General features: G+C 42.1%; 1 non-coding gene across 1 annotated transcript; it reads right to left on the minus strand.

The window, feature by feature from the left end:
- Window positions 1–1541: 1541 nt before the first annotated feature.
- Window positions 1542–1683, minus strand: LOC114811387. Its single transcript, XR_003759091.1, has one exon. It is a non-coding gene; the product is annotated as a small nucleolar RNA SNORA7 (small nucleolar RNA).
- Window positions 1684–7805: the final 6122 nt, after the last annotated feature.

Raw genomic sequence — 7805 nt, forward strand, 5'->3', positions numbered from 1 at the left:
GCTAATTCTGTTGTATTGTACTTTCCTAAGCACTTAATACAGTGCTCTGCACATAGTAAGTGCTTAATGAATATGATGGATTGATTGTTATATATAAATACATATATATGTACATATATATATGTATATATATTGAGTTGTCTGTAAAGTAAATTTTTTTATTCTGATTACCCTATTCATAAATGTTTGCATGACTATATACACCATTTTAAGTTTTAAATTCCTTGTGGCCCGGGAACGTGTCTCATGTGTTTGCTGAACTTTCTCAAACGCTCAATAAATTGCACTGAAGTCACTACAGTAAATACCTTTACTACAATATAGTTCACTAAAATATGGGTCATTGATCAGTATCTGAGGACAGATAGACACTGAAATTCTGATAAACAGAGAGAGATAAAGATTATACTTGATTTGGCTTTTTCCCGATTCCCATATCATTCTTTCAGTCTTCATGCAGGTACAGCTTCGGGTTTTTGCTTTTAAGGCTTTTGAAAATAAGTTGAAGAGATACAAATCAACATCACTACCAGCATAAAAATAAGCTCCATCTTTTTATGCTCTCCCAGTTGCTTATCAATCAAGCCATGAAGTAGGCACAACCCTTGAGAGAGTCAGAACAACACACAACAGGCCACTGGCAGACCATGAATACAATGAACACATGAATACAATGAGCCCATGACTAACTGTTTCCCTATGAAGGAAGATTATGAGGGGAATTAATTGAGTTAAATCAAAAACTATATATTTTCTGAGCAGGACATTGGTCTAGACTTTATTCTAATTCATCTTTATTTCACCCTAAGAGCTTTTGACAACGTCCCCTCAGCATAGTCTTCTACCTTTACTCAAAATGGAGAACGAATAGGCTTCCAGATTGCTTGCACTCTGGATTTGTAAAATGAAACCCTCCAAATCCCACCTTGGACAATGACTACCTGCAACGTTCAACCTAAGAGCAATATAAAATACACCATGGGCAACGACATCATTTTTTGAGTAATTGTTATGTCTGTTGCATTGTGTTAAATCCAAGAGAATCAATCTGGTCTACAGGAAAGAGCAAAGGACAGGAATTAGGAGACCTAAATTGGAATTCCAGCTTTGCCACTTGCCTTCTGGGTGATCTTGGGCAAGTCACTTTACCTCTCTGTGCTTCAGTTTCCTCCCATATGAAATAGGACAATGAGCCTGTTCTTCCTCCCTTAAATTGTGAGCTGATATAGGATAGAGGCTGAGCCTTATTTGATTGATTTGTATCTACGCCTACACTTAGCACAGTGCTTAGTATAGTTCTTGACACATTGCCTTGTCTTGTCTTATGACATCAAGTCATTTCTGACCCGTAGCAACACCATGGACACATCTCTCCCAGAATGCCCTGCTCTCCATCTGCAATCGTTCTGGTAGTGGATCCATACAGTTTTCTTAGTAAAAATGCAGAAGTGGTTTACCATTGCCTCCTTTCATGCAGTAAACTTGATTCTCTGCCCTCGACTCTCTCCCATGCTGCTGCTGCCCAGCATGGATGAGTTTTGACTTGTAGCAGATTGCCTTCCACTGTTTAGCCACTGCCCAAGCTAGGAATGGAATGGTCAGGCCTCTGCTTGACTCTCCCTCCCTTCCATAGCCGAGACTGGTAGAGGACTGGAAACTCCCCAGTTGCAATCCTGAGAGGGGACTTGGTACATAGTAGTCAGTTAAAAAAAAAAAACCCACACAATTATTATGATGATGATGATGATCATTACTATTATTTCTCTTTAGGATTATTTCCCCTCCCCAGATAGTATAAACCGTAAAAGAGGACTATATGTCTTAGTAATCCAGAATCCCTTTATTTTCACTGGGTTGACTTTTCATGAAGGCTGATGTTTAGAAGTTCTAGTCCTACTTGGTATTAGACCACGGATTTTTTTTTTTACGCTTAAAGTCTTGGCTGAAAGGAAAGTCTAGCTCAGTCGTGGGTGGGGGACCCTCAGAGGTGGGTAAACTTTGTCAATACAACAAGAATATTAATTACACTCTCTTAGCAGGAAAGAGATTTTATATCTTTTATGGTGCCTAAGAAAACAGTCTTGTTATTAAAAAAAAAAAGCTTTCTAAAGAAGTTGGCCTCAATATTGAGAAATATGAGGAGGAAGCATACGGTATGGAAAATTGGGTACTTCCAGTTGATTGAATGAAATGCCCTAAATAAGCTAGAGATTTTCATGTCAAGAATGAACTTGTAGTCCCTACTTTGAATTTCCTCTTTGGGAGTCACTTGAGGAAACCGTGAGAGTAGTGAATGAAGAGGGCTGGAGGGGTGCAAGCAGAAAGAAGAAACTTTCCTGGGAAAGGGACACGAAAAGTGGGAGCAGGGCATTAATAATAACTGTTGTATCTGCAGAGAACATTTCTATTTATTGTTATATTGATATACATACTCTTCCAAGTGCTTAGAACAGTGCTCTGCATGCATTCATTCAATCATATTTATTGAGCATTTACTCTGTCCAGAGGACCTGGGTTCTAATTCCAGCTCTGCTACTTGTCTGATGTATGACTTTGGAGGAGTCACTTCACTTCCCTGTGCCTCAGTTTCCTCATCTGTAAAATGGGGATTAAAATCATGAGCCCCATGGGGGACGTGAACTGTATCCTACATTGTATTCACCCCATTGTTTTGTGCAGTGCCTAGCACATATAAGGGCTGAACAAACACCATAAAAAACTCACTTCTTACACACAGTAAGTGCTCGATAAAAAACATTGAATGAATGAATGAATGAATATGTGCCAAGCATTCCCCAAACACTGGGACAGATACTAGATAATTTGATTGGACATAGTCCCTGTCCCACTTGGAACCTCCAGTCTAAGAGGGAGGGAAAACTGGCATTTAATCCCCATTTTACGGAGGAGGAAGCCGAAGCACAAAGAGTTTAAATGATTTGACCAAGGTCACCCACCGGCCAAGTGGTGGAGGTGGGATTAAAACCTAAATCTTTGTATTCTCAAACCCGTGCTCTTAGAGCAGTGTTTAGTACATAATGATAATAATAATAATAATAATGGTGATATTCGTTAAGTACTTACTATGTGCCAAGCAGTGTTCTAAGCACTGGGATAGGCTTCATCCCCATTTTACAGGTGAGGGTATTGAGGCCCAGAGAAGTGAAGAGATTTGCCCAAGCTCAAGTCCTTAACAAATATCATGATACTAATAATGATATCGCTAGGCCACCCTGCCTCCCTCATCCTTCAGGACAGTAAGCTCGTTGCGGGCCTGGGGGGTGTCTGTTAATTGTTATATTCTACTCTGCAAAGTGCTTAGGACAGTGCTCTGCACAAAGTAAGTGCTCAGTGAATGGGTTTGAATGAATGAATGAATGAACATACTAGATCTATTGAGCTATAATTGTCTGTTCCTGTTAGTGTGCAAGTCCCTTGTGGGAAGGGACTGTATCAGCTCTCTAGTGAATAACCCCCAGTAGCCTAGTCCAGTGAACACCAAGAGGACGCTCACTTAGTGCTGCTGCTGCTATTCCCACCGCTGACACTCCTATAGCAATCAAACTATGGGGGGAAAAATATGAGCAAGCTCACATAAGAAACATATTTTCCAACTGCTGGGTTGGAATCAGCCTAGTTCAGTACCTGGCCCTGCTCCACAGTTCGGGCTGCACACTGAGCTGGCTCTGAGAACGTCTCCTCCCTCTGGGGGAGGGCTGTCCCCCTCCAAAATAGGGTTGACATTTTTGGCGGGGTAGACTGAAGAAGTTTGCATTGGCACCCTCTGGATTGTAACAGGACGCTGGATAAACAAAGTTCTTCAGTTCCCTGTGCTGCCAGACCCTTAAACTTCATATACATCAGTATTCATCGCCCCCACCCCACTGAAAATGAAAAGAAAATGAAACTGTGCACTGCAGATTGTTTTCCTTGAATAAACACTAAACATACTCTAAGACCCAAATCTACTCTATTCTCAGATATTAAACACAGTAATTACCCCATGAAACCTGAACTTCTATATTAAGTCTAGAAAGGTAAGAAACACTGTGGGGTGTGTGTTTGGGAGGGTGGGGGGGCGAGGGGGTGAAACAAATAAATTATGTCTACTAGTCACATCTAAATTTGTTTCTTTTTTAATACTGCTTAGTATGATTCAGGCCTATTCCTGCTGCAGTGGGATACATTGCATACCCACTGCTTCCAAGATGCATTTCCCTTTATATACTCAAAATTCTTGACTCACAGGCACAAATATTAGAGGAGTAGGGAAATGAATGGGTTACAATTTGCTGTGGGACTTTGTCTTCCTAACGCTGATGAAATATTTTACAATGGGACTAGATTTCAGGGATAGTGTACTGTGAATGAGCAGAAGCAGGCTGAGTCAATGCAAAGATGCTTCTCTCCCTAAAATCAGTTCCATTTTTCAAAAAATACTTTCTCAGACACCACAGTACCACTCTCCCATTGAACGAAGCCACTCCAGACACACCCAGGACTGTAGCTTTAATTGGCATGCTCTCTTTCTAACCCCAGGTCATGAAACTTGGACTTTTCAAAATCTTGCTCTTAAAAGGAATTGCTCAGAACTGCTAGCCATATGAAAATCCTGGGGAGAAGATTTCCCCCAACTCTGAAAGTGGTGCCTCTTGGCTGCTTTATGTGCCATTAAGGTTTGAAGAACCTTAAAAAATTTCACTTGAGAATTTATTCAGCTCTCCCATCCAGGGAAAAGGTTTGGAACTGTTTGAAGTATTAAAAGAAAACCTTTTATGGTAAAATGCTTAGCATTTTTAAAAGTGCCTGTCTAATTTATTGGATTACTTTATATACCGTGGAGCATAGTAGTGAATAAAACTCTCCTACTTCCTCTCTCCCTATCCCCCAACTCAATTTTCCCTCCTCCACAATCCCCTGGAATTTGACGATCAGCCCATTTGACTGGATTGGTCTCTGGGGAGCTGATTTCCCAATTTGGGAGAGAAAAGGGCCATATCTATTGCTTCTCCCTATATAGCTGCCCATTCCCCTCTGATTCTAAAAGAAAATCTTGGTGATTGGTTCTAAGGCCTTCAGTCAGCTCTCAGCTCCCCGGCCCCCGCAACACACAGAAACACAAACACACATTTATCCTTGTTCCTTTCCTACTACACCCCCGATCACTTGCTTTGATCCCCTCAAGCAATCTACTCTCCCTGTTGCCTGGTTGTCTCCCTCATCTTTGACCTCTTGACACACCTTCCCTTCTGCCCAGAACTCCCCACCTTCCCATTTACTCACAAACTTCTGACTACTGGGAAAGTTAGGAAAAGGAGTAGACTTAAGGGAAAGATAAGTCGTATTTGTTTTAGACGTTTTCAGTTTCAGGTGCTGGTAAGCCAGTCGAGGGAAGAGGCTCTGAAGGCATAAGATGTGGGACTGCAGGTTAAATGAGAGTTCAGGACTAGAAAAAACTACCTGGAAAGTTCTGGAATCTGAATTTACGTGAGCAGATTAGCTTCCTGGGAGAGAGACAGAAGAGCAAGAAGAGCAAGAGACCCAGAAGAAAGTCTTGCAAGGCGAGCACAGTTAAGGGATGAAAGACGGAAGAGGAGCCAATAAAACAAAACTGAGTGGGAGGAAAAACAGGTTAGCATTGTGTTAACAAAGATAGAGTCAGATAGTGTTGTTGTTTTTTTCTTTTTTTCTTTTTCTTATGGTATTTGCAAGCAGCGTGGCTTAGTGTAAAGAGCACGGGCTTGGGAGTCAGAAGAAGTGGGTTCTAATCCTGGCTCTGCCATTTGTCTGCTGCATGACCTTGGCAAAGTCACTCCACTTCTCTGTGCCTCAGTTACCTCATCTGCAAAATGGGAATTAAAAGTATGAGCCCCACGTCCGACAACCTGATTATACTATATCTACCCCAGTGCTTAGAAAAGTGCTTAGCACATAGTAAGCGCTTAACAAATACCATTATTATTATGATTATTAATTATTTACTATGTGCCAGGCACTATTCTAAGCACTGGGGTAGATACAAGCTAATCAGTTTGGACATAATTCATGTCCCACGTGGGGCTCACAGAATTAATTCCCATTTGACAGATGAGGTAACTGAGACCCAGAGGAAGTACAGTGACTTGCCCAAGGTCACCCAGCAGACAGGTGGCAGAGTTGGGATTAGAACCCAGGTCCTCCTTACTCCCAGGTCTGTGTTCTATCTACTAGAGCAAGGAAGTGGTCCATCTTGTCATGAGCAGCTGAGAAGTTGATGAGGTGTTGGCAGAATATTCTAGCTCCACAAGGTGTCTTGATAATTGTGGCATTTAAAGCGTACTATGTGTCAAGCACTTTACTAAGTGCAGGAGTAGATACAAACTGATGAGACTGGACATAGTCCATTCTTCATGAGGGCAGCAAAGTAAGAGGGAGAACAAATATTTAAGCCCCATTTTACATGAGGGGTTAAAGAGAAGTTAAGTAATTCTCCCAAGGTTACCCACCGGGCCAGTGGTAGAGCCAGGATTAGAACCCAGGTCTTCCAACTCCAAGGTCCAGGCTCTTTCCACATGAGTCACTACTTTTGAAAGACCGCCTCCTGGAGGCATATTTTGATCATTCTAGCTTCAGCATCAACATCCATAAAGCAATACACACAGTCACTAGCCTGCAATCAAAATGAGCAAGAAGCAACGAGCAAGTATGACACGTGCCAAACAAGCAAGGAAGTGAATTGAACGGGGATGAAACCTTCTTTCCTAAGTAGGTGAGCATGCCATTCAGCATCAACAATCTAAGTGGTCTTCTAGGGACTAGAAACCTATTCCTTTATTCGTTCGTTCTCCTCCCTCATCCATTTATTCATTCAATCGTATTTATTGAACAATTACTGTGTGCAGAGAACTGTACTAAGTGCTTGTCCATTTCCCCCCTAGACTGTATATGCTGTGGGCAAGTAACGTGTCACCAACTCTGGGGTATTGTACTCATTCGATCAATCGTGTTTATTGAGCACTTACTGTGTGCAGAACACTGGAGAGTACAGCTTGAAAGAGTACAACACAATAATATAAAAGACACATTCCCGGCTCACAACGAGCTTACAGTCTAGAGGGGGAAACAGATATTAATAGAAATAAAGCATTGATACATACATAGGTGTTGTGGAGCTGGGCATAGGGGCGGGGGTGAGTAAAGGGAACAAGTCAGGATGACTCAGGAGGGAGTGGAAGAATAGAATAAGAGGGCTTAGGGAAGTTCTCTTGGCAGAGATGTGCCTTCAGTAAGGTTTTGAAGAAGGGGAGACTAATTGTTTGTTGGATATGAAGAAAGAGGGTGACCCAGGCTAGAGGCAGGATGTGGGTGGGAGGTCGGAGGTGAGGAAGATGAGTTTGAGGTGCAGAAGTTTAGCACTAGAGGAATGAAGTGTGCGGGCTTGGTGATAGTAGGAGAATAGCGAGGTGAGGTAAGAGGGGGCAAGGTGATTGACTGCTTTAGAGCCAATGGTGAGGAATTTCTGTTTGATATGGAGGTGGAAGGACAACCACTGGAGGTCCTTGAGGAATGGGGAAACATGGACTGAATGTTTTTGTAGAAAAACTTTCCCAAGTGCTTAGCATAGTGCTCTGCACACAGTAAGCACTGAATAAATTCCATTGTTTGATAGATTCAGGATGGCCTCTGGGATAGCTGACCAAATTTTTCAGGTACCACCCACCAGTTCTGAACCAATTTAGTCCCTTGGTGGGATGGGGATGTATCTGTTGTTGATTGTACTCTCCCAAGCGTTTAGTACAGTGCTTTGCACACAGTAACTGCTCCAT

This window comes from Ornithorhynchus anatinus, chromosome 4, assembly GCF_004115215.2.
Source record: "Ornithorhynchus anatinus isolate Pmale09 chromosome 4, mOrnAna1.pri.v4, whole genome shotgun sequence".
Lineage (NCBI taxonomy): Eukaryota > Metazoa > Chordata > Mammalia > Monotremata > Ornithorhynchidae > Ornithorhynchus > Ornithorhynchus anatinus.